General features: G+C 42.6%; 1 protein-coding gene and 1 long non-coding RNA gene across 5 annotated transcripts in view; both read right to left on the bottom strand.

The window, feature by feature from the left end:
• The window catches only part of AHCYL2 (adenosylhomocysteinase like 2), a 228,156-nt gene that overhangs the window by 184,966 nt on the left and 24,306 nt on the right, over positions 1-18,884 (bottom strand). The window lies entirely within an intron of this gene.
• Positions 1,626-18,884, bottom strand: part of LOC138849062 (uncharacterized) — a 35,844-nt gene continuing 18,585 nt past the window's right edge. Inside the window, exon 2 of the long non-coding RNA XR_011387443.1 lies at positions 1,626-18,733. This is a non-coding gene — a long non-coding RNA (uncharacterized lncRNA). The remainder of the gene's footprint in view (positions 18,734-18,884) is intronic.

The following is an 18,884-nucleotide window of genomic DNA, read 5'->3' as shown; positions in this document are numbered from 1 at the left end:
GATGCAGCTTCAGCCTTTGTGGCTATCTGGGGAGTGAGCTAGCGGATGGATGACTCCCCCTCCCACTGCCTCTAGACCACACGTGCCTCCTTTACTTATTGACCTCATCTCTACAACTCTCCTCTCCTCACTTACTCTATTCCAACCACACTTGCCTCCTTGCTATTCCTTAAAATGACCTGATATACTGCACTCCCACACACCCTCAGAACCTTTGTCCTGGCCTTACTCTTTCCCACACTATTTCTTCCTATAAAAAAAACCATGTTCCTTAAGGTTATGCCATTCAATTATGTAATTCTGTCCCCTCCTAGTTATTGCCATCTATCAAATTCCTTTCTCTCAGATTCTAGTCATCTTAAATTCCACCATCAACCAGATTTATCCAGACGATAAAGTGGAAATTATTGGGTGGGTCAGCTTCTGGAAAAGCCTTTTTTGCTTTCTCCCCTTCCTCTTCCTGCTTCATATAATGCAGAAATAATTCTTTGAGTCACCTTGAACAATGAAAGTGTCCTGAAAGTTAAGAACATCTAAGAAACAGAAAAATGACAGGACCCTGGGTCTCTAATCTTTGTAGAGACACCATAACAATCTTGTAATGCTTATCTTTATATTTCTTCATAAATAAAATACAGTATATATATTCTGAAGGTTATAAATTGGAATAAATCAAGCATATAACTTAAATTAGAAAATACTAAAAATGCTATAAAAGACAAAAGTGATTCTATATGACCAAACATAGCATATTTAGTGAGAAAATAACCCATGGCATATATATATATATCTTTTTTTTTTTTTTTTTTTCATTTGAAAGGCAAAGTTACAGGGAGGAGAGACAATGGGAGACAGAATGGTCTTCCATCCACTGGTTCATTCCCCAAATGGCCACAATGGCTGGAGCTGGGCTGATCCAAAGCCAGGAGCCAGGAGCTTCTTCTGGGTTTCCCATGTGGGTACAGGGGCCCAAGCACTTGGGCCACCTTCTTGATGCTTTCCTAACCACATTAACAGGGAGCTGGACTAGAAGTGGAGCAGCTGAGACTTGAACCAGTGCCCATACTGGATGCCAGTGCCACAGGTGGCGGCTATACCCACTATTCCTACAATGCCGGCCCCTATAATTATTTTTATTGGAAGCTATTGTCATAAGCAATTGAATTTAATTCTAAGTATAATTTTTCCAGTGCATACTGCCCAGGGTTCTGTTAAGGAAGAAGTAGAGACTGGATATGTATGAGGGTACTTCCAAAAGTTCTTGGAAAGTAGAATTAAAAGGCAAGTTTATTTTGGTGCAAACATGTTTTTGAAATTCTTGTATATGGAGTGGACAACCGGGAGCCTGCCACATTGGATGATTTCACTCGCATGTGCGGTCTAAGAAGCTTCAGGCATGAGCGCTTTAGTCTCATCACCATTGAGTTCTCCTCAGTTTCTACTTCACTGCTACTCTAGATCTTATTACAAATTGTTCCATCTCCAGGACAGCTAGTTCAGGTATCCTGCTCTCAGATTTTTAGCTTGCTTGCTCAATTGCCCCCAGTATGGTCTCACGTTGCCTTTAACTCAGCGACCCTTTCACTGTTAGTCTGTTTGCTATCTCTTTTTTCTCCTTTCCTTCATATCCATGATTTCTTTTCTTTCTTTTTCTTTTTCTTTTTCTTTTTCTTTTTTTTTTTTTTAACAGGCAGAGTAGACAGTGAGAGAGAGAGAGACAGAGGAGAAAGGTCTTCCTTTGCTGTTGGTTCACCCTCCAATGGCCGCCCCGGCTGGCGCGCTACGCTGATCCAAAGCCAAGAGCCAGGTGCTTCTCCTAATCTCCCATGGGGTGCAGGGCCCAAGCACTTGGGCCATCCTCCACTGCAATCCCTGGCCACAGCAGAGAGCTGGCCTGGAAGAGGGGCAACTGGGACAGAATCCGGCGCCCCGACTGGGACTAGAACCTGGTGTGCCAGTGCCGCAGGTGGAGGATTAGCCTATTGAGCCGCAGCGCTAGCCCATATCCTTGATTTCTTATCCTTACATTCCATGAATCATTTTAATAACACTCTACACCTTTTGAGTTCCATAGAAGTTCATCCCAATGTGCCAACTAGTCCTCTTAATTTGCATATTCCAGACACCTCAAACTTAACCAATCTTAAATTAAGATAGAGATGAGCACATGGCTTGGGACACTTGCATTTCATATCAGAGTGCCTGAGATGGAGTCCTGGCTCCACTTCCAACTCAACTTCCTGCTAATAAGCACTCTAAGAGGCAGCGGATGATGTCTCAAATACTTGGATCACTTGTCACACGTCACCAACTTGAGACATCCAGACTGAGTTCCCAGAAACTGGGCTTCATGCTGGCCCCAGCTGTTGCAAGAAACTGGGGAGTGAACTAGTGGATGGATGGTCTCTTTTTGCCTTTTAAATAAAAATAGAAAAAATTTTTAAAATAAGCAAATAAAATTTAGATGTGGGGCAGACATTGACTTACCACTTAAAATGTTAACTAAGAAGTCCATGTCCCATATTGGAGTACTTGCATTTTGAGTTCTGGTTCCACTCTCAATCCCAGCTTCCTGCTAATATGTACCCTGGGGGTCATCAGGTGACTGCCCAAGTAGTTGGGTCCCTGCTACCCAGATTGGAGACCTAGAGGAAGTTCCTAGTTCCTGGTTTCAGTCTGTCTCATTCGTAGTTTGTTGTTGCTGGGAGTAAACCACCAGCAGCAGATAGGATCTGGGGGGTGGGGGGGGCATGTATGTATCTCTGCCTCTCAAATAATAATAATAATAATAATAATAACTAAGATATCTTCTGCCACCATCTGTTCTACCTTCTATGGTGGTGGATGGCACCACCAGATGTCCTAACTGAGCCTAACTCTATTTGCTGTCTTTTTCTCCTCCCCATAATAGCTGGGACCAGATCCAACATCTGGAATCACTCTAAGAGAATCCATCCACATGTTTCCATTCCTACTGCCAGGCCTCTGGCTTGTGCTTCCATATCGAAACAGATTACTAATCATTCTTTCTGTACAGGTACTAACTATTCTTCCTGCTGCTACTCCGATGTATACACCTTTTGCCTAACTATATCCAAAGTAATCTTCCTAACATGCAAATCTAATTATGGCACTCCCCTAATAGCTCACTGACGCAATGGGAAGTTTCAGGAACTAAGGAAGCCCCGGGGAGTGCAGCAACTGAAGTTGCCAAGACATTTTCTGGTGTGTCATTTCTCTGTACACTATTAGCTGTATTCCTTCAAGCTACTTCAAGTCACTGGGAAAATGGCCACCAGAAGCTTCAGGATAACCCCAGAAACTAAGGAAATGGGATCTATGTGAATAGAATACATTATAATTCAAAACATCTCCCTGTTCTGATGGAAGATTGGACCCCCTGCCCAGTTGATGTTTTTGGCCACATGGCTTGCTTCAGCCAATGAGGTGTTAGGAAATAAGAGGAAATGATATAGCCCACTTTTGAACAGAAACTTTCAGAGTAATGATATGATTCTACCATGCTTCATCGCCCTCTATATCTTGGATAGGAACTGTATTTCCAGCCTAAATCCTCTAACGTAAGTACATAAAAGATATACAACATGAGCAAAAAAGTAAACCTTTGTTACTGTAAACCATTGAATCTTGGGGATTATTACCACAACATAACCTAGCATAAAATAATTTATATAGCATGTTATAAGGAAGGAGTCTGACTGGCTTGGTTTTGACCAGATCACCTGCTTAAAACTCTTTACTGACACTCCTGTACCTCCTAGAGTTAAAATTCTAGCTCATATATAAGGCTCTTTCTAACATGGCTCCATCTCTTTCTGGCCTCATTTTTTGGGGACTCCCCTTTATACCCACACTCTAACCATGAGGGATTACTTTAAGATTCCTCAACACTTCACATTGGCCTTTACCCTCCATCTACTCCTACTTGTTACATGCTGTTCCTCATAAAAAGGAGGACTGTTCCTCCAACCCCACCCCAATCCACCTGAAAGGTCTACACTTCCTTTAGGAATCCACATAAATCAGAGTTTCCTCTGTGTCGTCTCATACAAACTCGCTCCATTATATGCAATGGGTTGTCCTTTCTTGTAAGGCATTATAGGATTTTCAACACCCTCTATTAGCCCTTTTAGTATATAGTAAGTATATAAATATTTATCTTTCTGTCCAGTAAAAATTTATATAAACATGTATCTCTCCTACCACACCATGTGTTCTTAGGGAGCAGAGACCATGTCTTATTCATCTTAGGAGCCAAAAAAACTAATGCCGTGCCTAGCACATAATAGGTCAATATGAGCTTTTGGAAAGTACTAACATATAGGCTGTCTACAAAAATATAATGCCCTTCTATCATAGCAAAAAAAAAAAAAAAAAAAAAAACAGAAAGTCTAAACCATTCAGCTGTGGAGGGAGGAGAGGATTGTTTCCATTTTCTTTATCAAAAATAAGTTTCTGGGGCTAGCATTGTGGCACAGCAGGTAAAGCTGCCACTTGCAGTGCCAGCATCCCATACAGGCACTGGTTCGAGTCCCGGCTGCTCCATTTCTTTCTTTTTTTAAAGATTTATTTATTTGTTTATTTATTTGAAAGCCAGAGTTATGCAGAGAAGGAGAGGCAGAGAGAAAGGTCTTCCATCTGCTCCTTTACTCCCCAGATGGCTACAACGGCCGGAGCTGGGCCAATCCAAAGCCAGGAGCCAGAAACTTCTTCCAGGTCTCCATGTGAGTGCAGGCGCCCAAGGACTTGGAGCATCTTCTACTGCTTTCCCAGGCCATAGCAGAGAGCTGGATCGGAAGTGGAGCAGCCGGGACTTGAACCAGCGCCTATATGGAATGCCGGCATGGCTGGAAGTGGCTTTACCCGCTACGCCATAGCACCAGCCCCTGTTCCACTTCTGAACTAGCTCTCTGGATGGAAGAACTCTCTCTCTTTCTCTGCTTCTGCCTCTGCAACGCTGCCTTTTAAATAAATTAATTTTTCATAACGAAACAGGACACACATAATTAAAAGCAAATAGAAGCCTAAGATGGGAGAAAAGATAATAAAAGAGCATCTAGTATGTTTTAGAAAATTCAAATCTCTAGATCCAGATAAATTTCAGCCTAAAACATTGAGACCACCATGATATCTCATGAAGTATAAAAGCTGGAAGACTAAAAACAAGAAAATTCTATTTTAATTTTCTCAATTTCAAAGGGAAAAAAAGGGTTACAGTCTTGAAACTGTAGATTGAGAGGGGTTTAGAGAATACCAAAAATCAGAATACATTCACCAAGAAAGAAAATAATGCTAACTTTATATTACTTTTGAAAAAATCATTAGCCTGATTGGAGAAATATCATATAATAGGTCAAATACATATTGTTGAAATCAAGATAAAGTTTCTTATGCTAGTTAGGTGGCAGGTTTACAATTAAATAACCATTCTCAGATTACTAATCAATAATACAAATCTGGATGGAAGTATCTAATAGTTATCACAGGGTACTGCATTTGGCCTTACTTTAGTAGATGATATTAACCTGTCTATACAGATCAGATAATAAAAAACCTAGGGACAGGAGTTAAGGTGCTGCTGGAGGTGGGGTGGGGGAGTGTACAATGGTGGTGCTGCAGGTTAAGCCACCACTTGTGATAGGGAGGTAGCAGAAGATGTCCCAAGGGCTTGAGCCCATCACCCACAGGGAGTTCTTGGCTCCTGGCTTTGGACAGCCATTTGTGGAATAGTCAGCAGATGGAAGATCTCTTCCTCTCTCTCTCTCCTCTCCCTCTCTCCATTAAATACAATAAATCTCTATTTTAAAGATTTATTTATTTATTTGAGAGGCAGAGTTACAGAGAGACGGAGAGACAGAGTGAAAGGTCTTTCATCTGCTGGTTCAGACCCCAAATGTCCACAAACAGCAGGAGCCAGGAGCTTCTTCTAGGGGCCCAAGTACTTGGGCTGTCTTTCACTGCTTTCCCAGGCCATTAGCAGGAAGCTGGATCGGAAGTGGAGCAGCCAGGACTTGAACGGGCATTCAGGCAGAGGCTTAACTTACTATGCCACAGTACTGGCTCCAACACAATAAATCTTAAAAACAAAACAAAACACAAAGATTCTGCTTGAGACACCCATATTCCATATCAGAGAGTCTGGGTTTAAGTCCCTACTCAGCTTCCAATTCAAATTCCTATTAATGAGCAACCTAAGAGGCAGCAGGTGATGGACCAAGTAATTGGATCCATGCCACTCAGAATGAAATCCTGGCTCTTGGCTTTGGATTGGCCCAGCTTCTGCTATTGCAGGCATTTGGAGAGTAAATCAGTGGATAGAGCTCTCTCTTTGATTTTCAAATAATTTTTTAAAAGACCACAAATGTCTAAACAGATTGTAAAAATGTGATAAAGTACAAAATGAAATTTATCAAGGATAAATGTACATGCATTCATCTAAAAAATAGCTAGTTTGAAACTAATTTTAATATACATTGATGATATCAAAGTTTAATTACATGTAAGCTGAAGTCTTCAGCAGAAGGTGTCACAAATTCAGCTGATAAAATAACAGTACATTGACATGAACTAGAAAGAAAAATGCAACATCTTGAGGATTATAATTTGGAATATGACCTCCCTCTTCGGAATAACAATGACAGGAACTGCATCCAGGTCTCCCACATGAGTGGCAGGAACCCAAGCACTTGGGCCATCATCTGCTACCTCCTAGGCACATTTGCAGGAACCTGGAACAGAAGCACAGTGCAGCCAGGACAGTCCAAACCGGGATGTGACAGTCTAACTGCCTGTGTCACAACACCTGCTAAGCTATTACGTATTTTATATTTATTCCCTACATACACAGCTAAGTTTTACATATAATACTCAAATATTTGATGTTCAGGATCAACTCACTTCATGATTAAGCCAACAGTTTGTTATACAGGAGTACCTATTATGAGTTGAATGACAATTCAACAAAAGAGTAAGACTGGAGAAAAGAAATTTAAAACCAAAGTAAAAAAATGTAAAAGCCTTAAGTGAATAAGCTAAGTAGAATATCTGAGATATATTACCTAAAATTTAGAATTTTGATCTAACATCAAAGGACACCCTTGACCATTCCACTAGTTACATATATTTTTTAAATTTATTTTTTATTTATTTGAAAAGCAGAATTACAGAGAGAAGGAAGGAGAGACAGAAAGAGAGATTTTTATCCACAGGTTCACTCCCCAAATGGCTGCATGGGCCAGGGTTGGGCCAGGCAGAAGCCAGTGGCCAAGAGCTTCATTCGGGTCTCATGAGTAGATGGCAGGAGCCCAAGGACTTGCGCCATATTCCACTGCTTTCCCAGGAGCATTAGCAGGGAGCTTGATCACCACTAGTTATATTCTAAGTTCCTTTGGTAATTTTTCAATACAATAGAGGGTCCTTGTTTTCATTTTTCCTTTACAAAGAGGAAAACTAAGGCTGAGGAAAGCTATTTGCCTAACACCAATATCTTAACAATGGTTAACCTTGAATAGAAACCTTAAGCTTTTTACTTACAAGCCCTTTGTTAAAAGCACTGCACTGGACTCTGGGTGGAGCCAGCATTGTGGCACAGTGGGTTAAGCTACTGCCTGTGACTCCAGCATCCCATATTAAAACTGGTTTGAGTCCCTGAGGCTCCAATTCTGATGCAGCTCCCTGCTGATGTGCCTGGGAAAGCAGTGAAGGATGGCCCAATACTTGGGAAAACCTGAGTGGAGTTCTAGGCTCCTGGCATTGGCCTGGCCCAATCTTGGCCATTGCAACCATTTGGGGAGTAAACCAGAGGGATGACCCCTCCCTCTCTTTGTATGTGTATGTCTCTTCCTCTCTCTCTCTCTCTCTAACACTGCCTTTCAAATAAATAAAAAATAAATTTTTTAAAGAAGTTATATTTGAAAGACACAGTTACAGAGAGAGAGAGAGAGAGGTATCTTCCATCTGCTAGCTCACTCCCCAAATGGCCTTAATGACTGGGGCTGGGCCAGGCGGAAGCCAGGAGCTTCCTCTGGGTCTCCCACATGGCTGGCAGGAACCCAGGGACTTGGGCCACTGCTTTCCCAGGCATATTAGCTGAGAGTTGGATCAGAGGTGGAGCATCCAGGACAGGAACCAGTGCCCATATGGGATGCTGGTCCTGTAGGCCACAGCTTAACCCACTGCACCACAAAAAATAAATTTTTAAAAACAAAAAACCATTGGACTCATTAGAGAAGTACTAAACAGGTATAGTTCTTAAACCAATTATGTCCCAGCATCTTACTGTATAGAACACCTATAAAAACTTAAATTGAGCAATAAACATACCACTTATGGTAACTTTGAAACAGTACAATGTTTTTAGAGTTCTTCTGAGAAAAGTAAAAGGTGAATAATTAGAGCATTTGAAAAATGTTCTAAATTAATTGTGAAAATGGCATAAATTTTAGTGCAAGTTCCTTCAACTGAACAAAAGATTAAAAATAAAACTAGTATATAATATGATGCATTTGTGAAGGCATTTTCTAGAACTAGGCTGTCATTTCCAGGTATGCACTATATTGCAAATGCTCAAAGTTCTAAAAATTTTTGTCCTATAAACTGGATACTAGGACAACGTACACAATGTATATTGTATAATAGTATGTAGCATACTGTACTGCTCCCTGACAAACTCTCATGTGAGTCTACTTGTGGCTATTTTTAACAAGTTATTACCTGTGTGCTTTGGGAGTAAGGTATTTCTACAAATGCTTGAAGTGGTAGAGAACCCACAATCACACTTTTTTTTTTTTTTTTTTGACAGTCTATTCACTGGTTATGACTTGTTGGTATACTTTTTTTTTTTTTTTCTTTTTTGGACAGGCAGAGTTAGACAGTGAGAGAGAGAGAGAGAGAGAGAGAGAAAGGTCTTCCTTTTTCTGTTGGTTCACCCCCCAAGTGGCCACTACAGCCGGTGCACTGCGCTGATCCGAAGCCAGGAGCCAGGTGCTTCCTCCTGGTCTTCCATGCGGGAACAGGACCCAAAGACCTGGGCCATCTTCCACTGCCTTCCTGGGCCACAGCAGAGAGCTGGACTGGAAGAGGAGCAACCGGGACTAGAACCCGGCGCCCCGACCAGGACTAGAATCCGGGGTGCTGCCGCCACAGGCGGAGGATTAGCATATTGAGCTGTGGCACTAGTGGTATACTTTTGAAATACTGGATTCCAAGCAATAAGCAGCATGAGGAAAAATGGACTAAACAAGTGTCCTCTGAAACCAATGACAAGCTGGCACTGTGGCTCAGTGAGTAAAGCTCCTGCCTGCAGTGCTGGCATCCCATATGGGTGCTGTGTGAGTCCCCACTGCTCCACTTCTGATCCAGCTAATATGCCTAGGAAAGCAGTGGCCCAAGTCCTTGGGTCCCTGCCAGCCATGTGGGAGACCCAGAGGAAGCTCCTGGCTTCCGCCTGGCCCAGCCCCAGTCATTAAGGCCATCTGGGGAGTGAACTAGCTGATGGAAGATACCTCTCCCTCTCTCTCTCTCTCTCTCTCTCTCTCTGTAATTGTGTCTTTCAAATATAACTTCTTCAAAAAATTTATTTTTTATTTATTTGAAAGGCAGAGTTAGAGATAGAGAGGAAGAGAAATATACACACAAACGCCTGCTAATGTGCCTGGGAAAGCAGTGGAGAACGACCCAGGTCCTTGGGCCCCTGCACCCATGTGGGAGAACTAGAAGCAGCTGCTGGCACCTGGCTTTGGATAGGCCCAGCTCCCGCCATTGCGGCCATCTGGGGAACAAACGAGAGGATGGAAGACCTCTCTCTGTGTCTCTACCTCTCTCTGTAACTCTTTCAAATAAATAAAATAAATCTTTTTTAAAAATAACTTCCTAGGGGACGGTGCTGTGGTGCAGCAGGTTAATGCCCTGGCCTGAAGCGCTGGCATCCCATGTGGGCGCCAGTTCGAGTCCCAGCTGCTCTACTTCTGATCCTGCTCTCTACTATAGCCTGGGAAAGCAGTAGAAGATGGCCCAACTCCTTGGGCCCCCGCACCCACATGGGAGACCCAGAAGAAGCTCCTGGCTCCTGGCTTCAGATCAGTGCAGTTCCAGCCGTTGCGGCCAATTGGGGAGTGAACCATTGGATGGAAGACCTCTCTCTCTCTCTCTGTCTCTTCTCTTTCTGTGTAACTCTTTCAAATAAATAAATAAATCTTTAAAAAAATAAAAATACCTTCCTAAAAGTAATAAAATATACACAATTATGAAATCAATGACACTGGTGTTAAAAAAACAAGAAAGATGGTCATACAATTAGAGTCAATACAAATGATTAAATTTTCATTAAAAATGGTTAGATAATAAATGTGTCATTGTTGGAATGAACTATGATATAGTGGAAGTGTTGTAGGCAAGCATATAGGATAAAACTGATTAGGTTAGTGAGCAGGAAGACTACGCCTTCACCACGCCCCTGTGTAACCTCATGCCCCTTACCGGGCCACACCTGTGTGCCCGTCGGCCAATCAGGCTAATCACTCCCCTTTGGAAGTTGATTAAAGGCCTGGGACACGGTAGGCCTGGCAGCTTTTTGGCCTTTTGCCATTGCAGGCCCTTGCTGCCCCTCACCTTTGGGTGCGTGGCCTTCAGACCACACACTCCATGCTCTCTGGCCTACATGCTCCCCCATGAGGCTGGCTCCTGGTACTCGGCATGCCTCCAGATTTTCCTCCCTCTTTAAGATGGGGCCCCCATTCTCCTATGCATTTCTCTCAGTAAATAAAAAGCCCAAAACTTATCATGTTGCCTCGTTCATTTGTGCCAGTATTCAGATTTTTCTCTGAATATTAGGCAAGAACCCACTGGCTCATTAAGGGGTATGTCTCCAATTATATCTGGCAACCCAGATGGGACTTTTAAGGGGTCTGCCTCTGGTAACAGAAGCACTTAGCCAAGTTCAAGAGTGGGGAAAAAAATGAGCAGAGCCAATGTGCTTCAAACCAAAGTACCGGGTACCTATAGCAATTCTCTGGAAACTTAAGTGGCTTCCTTTGGATATTAGATATTTGATGCAGAGTTGTAACAGTGTTAGCACCAGAAGGCAGTGAGAAATGGGTAATGTCAGCAAAGGAAAAAAGAGGTCCTAGTGTGTAGGAAAAAGAACAAGAACACCAGAGATTCATTTATGTACGTAAAACATGGTATTTGCTTCCCAGAAAACTAAACTAAGGATGGAGAACCATAGGTATCAACAGTGTCCAGAGACCGGCTACACCAGGTTTTTAAAATAGCAAAGTGCTAGTTGTAATTGTAATAAAGAAATGTCCTAACAAGTGCCCACGTTCTCAACTTCCTTCCCAAGTAGGCCCATTTACATTATAATGGTTACCAAGGTTACTTTAATTCCTTTATAGCTCCTTTCTCCAGTTGCTAATCTGAAGCCTGGGTGGTACAAATTACCAACCAAAAACCTAAATTGAAGTTAACTCGAAACTCAGGCTACTCAAAAGTTCATGACCTACAAAAGGATTTTGTTCTAGCAAAAAAAAAAAAACTGCTGAAAGGTAAAGAGTGTTTCCAGTACTCCATTCTACCCAAAATCTTCCAGTTAAGTCAGGGAGTCAGTATTTTTATCTACACAAAACAGAGATTCTTGTAGGGAAAGAAAGATAAATATCATAAATTGTATAAAGGGTAATGGATCAAAGGAGTGCTTACTTTATTCCAAATTTTTATTATTCCAAGTTTAATCAGAAAAGGTCATTATCCAAAAGGAAATTGGAAAGCCTCTCCTATGAATTATCAATAAATATTACTGTCTAAGAATGATAACATGTAGTGCTGGCTACACAAGTACTACCTAAATCAGACAAAAATTATGAGGCTCGTATATTCTGTACTGAAGCAACAACCAAACAGAACACAGAGTTAACAGAAATGTGAAGAACAGGGGATGAAGAAGTAAAAAGAAAGCAAGAACTACCAACCCCAAACATTTATCCTTAGATTAGTAACAAACATGCATACATATCAAGAGGTTAACAAATATATGCTATATATACATATATATCACGTTAATTTGTTATCAGAAATTTTTGTCCCAAAGGTAGCAGCAATAGGAGACACAGACATAATGCCCTGGAGAGGTTCTTCTCCTCGTCATCCAACAGACGCCTCAAAAATCACCTCGGCGGAGAACTTGCAAGGCCACCACAAAACACACCAAACACCGGAGTTAGGGAAAGGTTTATCATCGGGTTGGGGACACCCAACAGGCTGGAGGGAGAGGGCGAGAGAGCGAGAGAGCTGGAAGCAAGTCCTGTTATACTCTTGCAGGGGGTAGGGAAGTGGGAGCTGCCAATCCTGTTAGAGTAGGGGTAGAGCTGATGCTTGTGGTTGGGCCTTTTGGTCACCTGATATCTAGTGAGCCAGGCTGGGTTTCAGACTGAAGCTTGTTGGCATCCGGGGCTTAGGTGGCACCACAGATAAGACCGTGTCATTTTACTAACAGAAATAGGTTCACATTTATGTATTTTCTATTATTTATTTGTTCCTTTAGTCCAGTTCCCATCACCCCAATCAATGTAGGCAATCACTGTAGTGTTTAATGTGTTCACCTGTATTCTTAACAAACTGTGTAACTTGTCTTACTGACATTTGTAAATATACATAAATGCTACTGTGTAACTGATCCTTCTGTTTCTGTTGTTAGTGGACACTGGTTTTAGGGTCCATCAGGCTGCCATGTGTGCTGCTAGTCCATTACCTCAAACTGTGTGATGGTGCTCTGTGGTGTAAATCTATCACTTTTGACCCACTACTGGGGAAAGGGTATGGACAACAAAATTGCTGTCCACAAGCACAAACAACACCTTAATGACAACCCCTTGAGAATTTCAGATGAACACCCCCAAAAATTTGCTGGATCATAGGGTATAAATAATGCAGAATCTGACCTCCGAAGTGGTCAGGCCAGTGGCTGGCACTGTAGTAGGCTAAGCCTCTGCCTGTAGTGCATCCCATATGGGTGCCCTTTCAAGTCCTGGCCTCTCCACTTCTGATCCAGCTCCCTGCTAATGCTCCTGGGAAAGCAGTGGAGAATGGCCCAAGTACTTGAGCCTCTGCATCCATGTCAGAGACCTGGAAAAAGCTCCTGGCTTCGGCTTGTCCCAGCCCCTGCCATTGTGGCCATTTGGGGAGTGAACCAGTGGATGGAGATCTCTCTCTCTCTCTCTCTTTTCTTCTTCTCTCCTTCTCTATCTCTGCCTTTCAAAGAAATAAAAATAAATCTTAAAAAAGAAAATGAAGTGGTCAGGCCGGTCTGACCATCCCAGAGCAGGAGAAGCAGGTGTTGCTGCACAGCCTCCAGGCCCTGGACCCTTGGGCTGCCTCAGCCTCCTCAGTTAGTCCCTGCCCTTCCCACTCTTCCCCTCCACCCTCACCATGTCAGAACCTCAAGGTGGGACTTCTCCCTTGCTCTTCTCTGACCACTGAGTGCCCTGTTCTACTCCAACAACGCCACAGGCTGCCCGGCCTCTGTTAATCGTGAAGCTTACAAACAGAGTGAAACAGCAAATATGATTTTTAAAATGTTTGATTCTCAGGGCTGGTGCTGTGGCATAGCAGATGAGGCCGCCACCTGCAGTGCTGGCATCCCATATGGGTGCCGATTCGAGTCCTGGCTGCTCCACTTCCAAGCCAGTTCTCTGCTACGGCCTGGGAAAGCAGCAGAAGATGGCCCAAGTCCTTGGGCCCTACACCTACATGGGAGACCTGGAAGAAGCTCCTGGCTCCTGGCTTCAGATCCGCCCAGCTCCAGCCATTGCAGACATTTGGGGAGTGAACCAGCAGATGGAAGACCTCTCTTTCTCTGCCTCTGCCTCTCTGTAACTCTGCCTTTCAAATAAATAAGTAAATCTTTTAAAATAATGTTTGATTCGCAAAAAGTTATTGAGGTTTACCTGTTACACAGAACACTTCGACATACATTCCAGAGCCGCTCCCATTCTGCCCTGCTTGTCTTTTCCTACCTTTTGGGTAACCTTGGAGGAATAGCTTCACCTCCTTGGAGCTCTCGTCTTCACACATACATGAAGGAGGCTGCACTGACTCAGCTCTGCAGAGCCACACCCCAGAACCCCAGGGGCTCCTCTGCAGTGCTCCACAGAATCTTGTGAAGACAAAAGGGGTACTGTGCCTCCTCAGTCTGAACAGCACACCAAAAATTGTATTATTCATAAATTTTGTCTTCTAAGATTCAGTTTGGGGAATCAATTCTATTTACAAAAAAAAAAAAGATTTATTCTTTCACTGCTATTGGAAAGTGTTAATTAGTACATCCTCTATTGCATCTGGCAATATTTATAAAATACCTTTTAAACTAGAAATTATAAAATTTATTCTACAGGCATTCACATACGTGTTCAATACACATAAACAAAGGTATTCATTGTAACACTGACTGTAAGGGCAAAATATTGAAAACAACCATAAATGGCAAACCAGTTACATAAATTATGGTGCATTCATACAATGAAATATTATATAGACTAAAATAATAAACAACTCAAAGATACGTTAAGAGGGAGGAGGGGGGAAGCAAAACACACAACTGTGTATGTAGTACAACACCTTTTGTCTATTTCTGAACAGATACATACACCTGAACAAACATACACACCTGCATAGTCACAGGCTACTCCTGAAAGATACATAAAAAATATTCTAATTGTTCCTCAGGACAATCAGCTGCCTAGAGGACAAGAGCTTCATTTTTGCCATATAATCTTTTTATATCCTCTGAATTTTACATCTTTGCATGCACTATCAAAATTTTTAATTGACTTGGGGGCCAGTGTTGTGGTACAGTGGGTTAAAGCCCTGGCCTGAAGCACCAGGCATCCCACATGGGTGCTGGTTCTAGTCCCAGCTGCTCCTCTTCCTATCCAGCTCTGTGCTATGGCCTGGGAAAGCAGTAGAAGATGGCCTAAGTCCTTGGGCCCCTGAACCCACATGGGAGACTTAGAAGAAGCTTCTGGCTCCTGGCTTCAGATCAGCACAGCTCCGGCCATTTAGGCCAATTGGGGAGTGAACCAGTGGATGGAAGACCTCTGTCTCTCTATCTCTATAACTCTGTCTTTCAAATAAAATAAATCTTTAAAAAAAATTTAAATTGATTTCATACTCTAACAACCTACACTATTTTCTGAAGTTTGGTTCATGGTTCTGGAGTTGCAAGATCTAGGGGCCTCATCTGGTGACAGCCTTCTTGCTGGCAGAGTCTCGAGGCAATACACAGCATCACTGGCAAGAGATGGGGAGTGCCCATGTGTGCATACCTGTGTGTCTCCTCTGGTCTCCTTCTCTCTTCTCATAAATCACCAGGATTCCATCATGGAGGCTATATGCTCACCATTTTATCTAATTGTCATCACTTCCCAAAGACCCTACCTCCAAAGACTATAGTCAGATTAAGTTTCCACCATCTTAACACCTCACAACGGGGATTAAATTTCAACACATGATGCCTTGGGAGACACTCAAACTGCATCTAAAAATAGCAATTATTAAAATTAATTTTGTACATTTCCTTTTAATTTTTAAATGTGGCTACTGATTAATTCAGAAATTCTATTGCATTCCTTGTCTTAACTTTTTAAAATACAGAGACAGAGGGAGAGATCTTCCATTCAATGGTTCACTCTCCAAATGGCTGCAATAGCCAGGACTGTGTCAAGCCGAAGCCAGGAGCCAGGAGCTCCAGCCTGGTCTCCCACATGGGGAGCAGAGGTCCAAGCACCTGGGCCATTATCTGCTACATTCCCAGGTACACTGACAGGAAATTGGATCAGAAGCTGAGCAGCCAAACTGTAACAGGCACTCTAACATGGATGCTGGCACTGCAAGTGACAGCTTAACCCACTGCGCCACAATGCTGACTGATGCACTTGCTCATACTCCACAAAAAAAAAAATAAAATAAAAAAAAAAAAATCCAGGGGCCGGCAAAAATATATATATATATATATATCTTTGAAATTTTATTTCAAAGGAGGTATAACTTTGTAAATAACCTGAAGGCAACTTTATAGCTGCCCTCCTATTTTCTAGGCTAAGTCTCAGGTTTTGGAGATTTGAGAAAAGTGATAAAATTTGAAATGGATTTTTTTAAAAGATTTATTTATTTACTTGAAAGTCAGAGTTACAGAGAAAGGAGAGGCAGAGAGAGAGAGAGAGAGAGGTCTTCCAGCTGCTGGTTCACTCCCCAGATGGCTGCAACAGCCAGAGCTGCACCGATCCCAAGCCAAGAGACAGGAGATTCTTCTGGGTCTCCCAAGTGGATGCATGGGTGCAAGGGTCCAAGGGCTTGGGCCATCTTCCACTGCTTTCCCAGGTCATAGCAGAGAGCTGGATCGGAAGAGGAGCAGCCGGGACTAGAACAGGCGCCCATATGGGATGTCGTGCTTCAGGCCAGGGCATTAACCCGCTGCACCACAATGCTGGCTCTGATAACACTGTTTTAATCAGCTTTAAAAAACCAGTGACCTCAATGAACACGGATGGTTCTTTGATGCCACAAAAAAGCCCAAAAGAAAATTAAAAGATCTGGGCTCTGGTTTTAACAAAACTGGTATCTTTGCAAAATAATAACTATGAATCAATCAAGTACTAAATAACTCAAGGTAAAATATCTAGGTTTTATTTGTTATTATTATAGTTTTTAGAAAAAACAGGGGCTGGCGCTGTGGCACAGCAGGTTAACACCCTGGCCTGAAGTACCGGTATCCCCTATGGGTGCCGGTTGAGTCCTGGCTGCCCCACTTCCAATCCAGCTCTCTGCTATGGCCTGGGAAAGCAGTAGAAGATGGCCCAAGTCCTTCAGCCCCTGCACCTGCATGGGAGACCCAGAGGAAACTCCTGGCTCCTGGCTTCAGATGGGTGCAGATCCAGCCGTTTTGGCCAATTGGGGAATGAACCATCAGATGGAAGATCTCTCTCTGCCTCTCCTCTCTTTGTGTAACTCTTTCAAATAAAATAAATAAATATTTTAAAAAGGAAAGAAAAAACAGTAATAGCTTGCCTGAAATTAACATGCTATTGGAGGAAGTCACCTAGCTTATTTCAGTATTAAGATAATGGATTTACCTGGATTGAAAAGTAGAAAGAGCTATACAAAGGTAAATTTTATTACTGATGGATAATAAGGCAGTTTTGATCCTATTTTTCCTACTTCCTGTCCTTTAATGGGGCTTTGTGCCCAAGCCTCCCTTGTCAGCCATCTTTGTCCTGCCTTCAGTCCTCTAAATATAGTTACCATTATAGCTGAGACCTTCAGTGTATTTGGCAACTCCCTGCTTCTGCTCTGAGTCCACGTCTAACTATCTACACAGAGTTTAAACACAAGGTAAAATACTGAACTTGAAATCTTGTTCTGTAATACTGTAAACAATTGCTCATATCATGATTTTGTCAAACACTTAAAGTCATATAAAAAGAATTCAGGTTCAGTTTTATACATGTATTTCATTTGACTGAACTGTAATATTTAAGCAGAAAAGATAATTATAAGCTATGTTAGTTTTTTGCTTAACTTTACTTCTTACTCTTTTTAAAATTCATAAAGTATCAAAACTTAAACAAGAATATCTTGAAAGCTGCATTCTTATCTCTGCTCAAGAATATATATATATTATTGGGGCAGGCATTTGGCACAGTGGTAGACATTGCTTAGGATGCCCGCATGCCATATCAAAGTGCCTGGGTTCCAGTTCCACTGCCATTTCCAATTCCAGTTTCCTGCTAATCTACACCCTGGGAGGCGGCAGGTGATGGTTCAAATACTTGGGAGCCTGACAGCCATGTGGGAGACCCAGAATGAGTTCCAGGCTACTGACTTTGGCCTGTCCCAACCCAGCTATTGCAGTCATTTGAGAATAAACCAGCAGATGGAAAATCTGCCTCTCTCTCTTTGCCTTTCAAATAAGTATCTTAAAAAAAGCATATTTGCTTTTACAACCTTATAACTTGAATTATTCACTTTTACAGACATGAAAAATTAAATGCTGTCTTGGAGAAATGCAGGTTTTTTTTCTTTCTTTGGTTTTTGTTTCTTACATTTACAGCTGCCTGCTCTAGAGCCTTGGACAAGCACTGTGTAGAGTGCTTAATGCGTTTAACAAAAATTAATTGAGCCGGCGCCGCGGCTCACTAGGCTAATCCTCCACCTTGCGGCGCCGGCACACCGGGTTCTAGTCCCGGTCAGAGCGCCGGATTCTGTCCCGGTTGCCCCTCTTCCAGGCCAGCTCTCTGCTGTGGCCAGGGAGTGCAGTGGAGGATGGCCCAAGTGCTTGGGCCCTGCACCCCATGGGAGACCAGGAGAAGCACCTGGCTCCTGGCTTCGGAACAGCGCGGTGCTCCAGCCGCGGCGGCCATTGGAGGTTGAACCAATGGCAAAGGAAGACCTTTCTCTCTGTCTCACTGTCCACTCTGCCTGTCAAAAAAATTTTTTTTAATTGAATTTCATTTTATTGAGCTTTTCCACTAGTAAACTGTAACTGCTTACCACAGTGCTATTGCAAGAGCTAATTCATACTTGTAAGTGCTCTGAAGATTATTGTCTGATACTCTGCTCCATCTCCGCAAAGCCACGCCCTTCCTACAACGACCTTGCTTTTCTTCTCCAGACTGGGAAGGAGCTTCAGACAGCTGATTGTGAGTGCCCCAACACCCACCACCTTTGCCTCCTTTTTTTTTTTTTTTTTAATTTTTTTTTTATTTATTTATTTTTTTGACAGGCAGAGTGGACAGTGAGAGAGAGAGACAGAGAGAAAGGTCTTCCTTTGCCGTTGGATCACCCTCCAATGGCCGCCGCTGCAGCCGGCGCAC

The sequence above is a fragment of the Oryctolagus cuniculus genome, chromosome 3 (genome assembly GCF_964237555.1).
Source record: "Oryctolagus cuniculus chromosome 3, mOryCun1.1, whole genome shotgun sequence".
NCBI classification, from domain to species: domain Eukaryota; kingdom Metazoa; phylum Chordata; class Mammalia; order Lagomorpha; family Leporidae; genus Oryctolagus; species Oryctolagus cuniculus.
The sequence above is the reverse complement of the archived record's forward strand: the minus strand, read 5'-3'. Positions and strand labels throughout refer to the sequence as shown.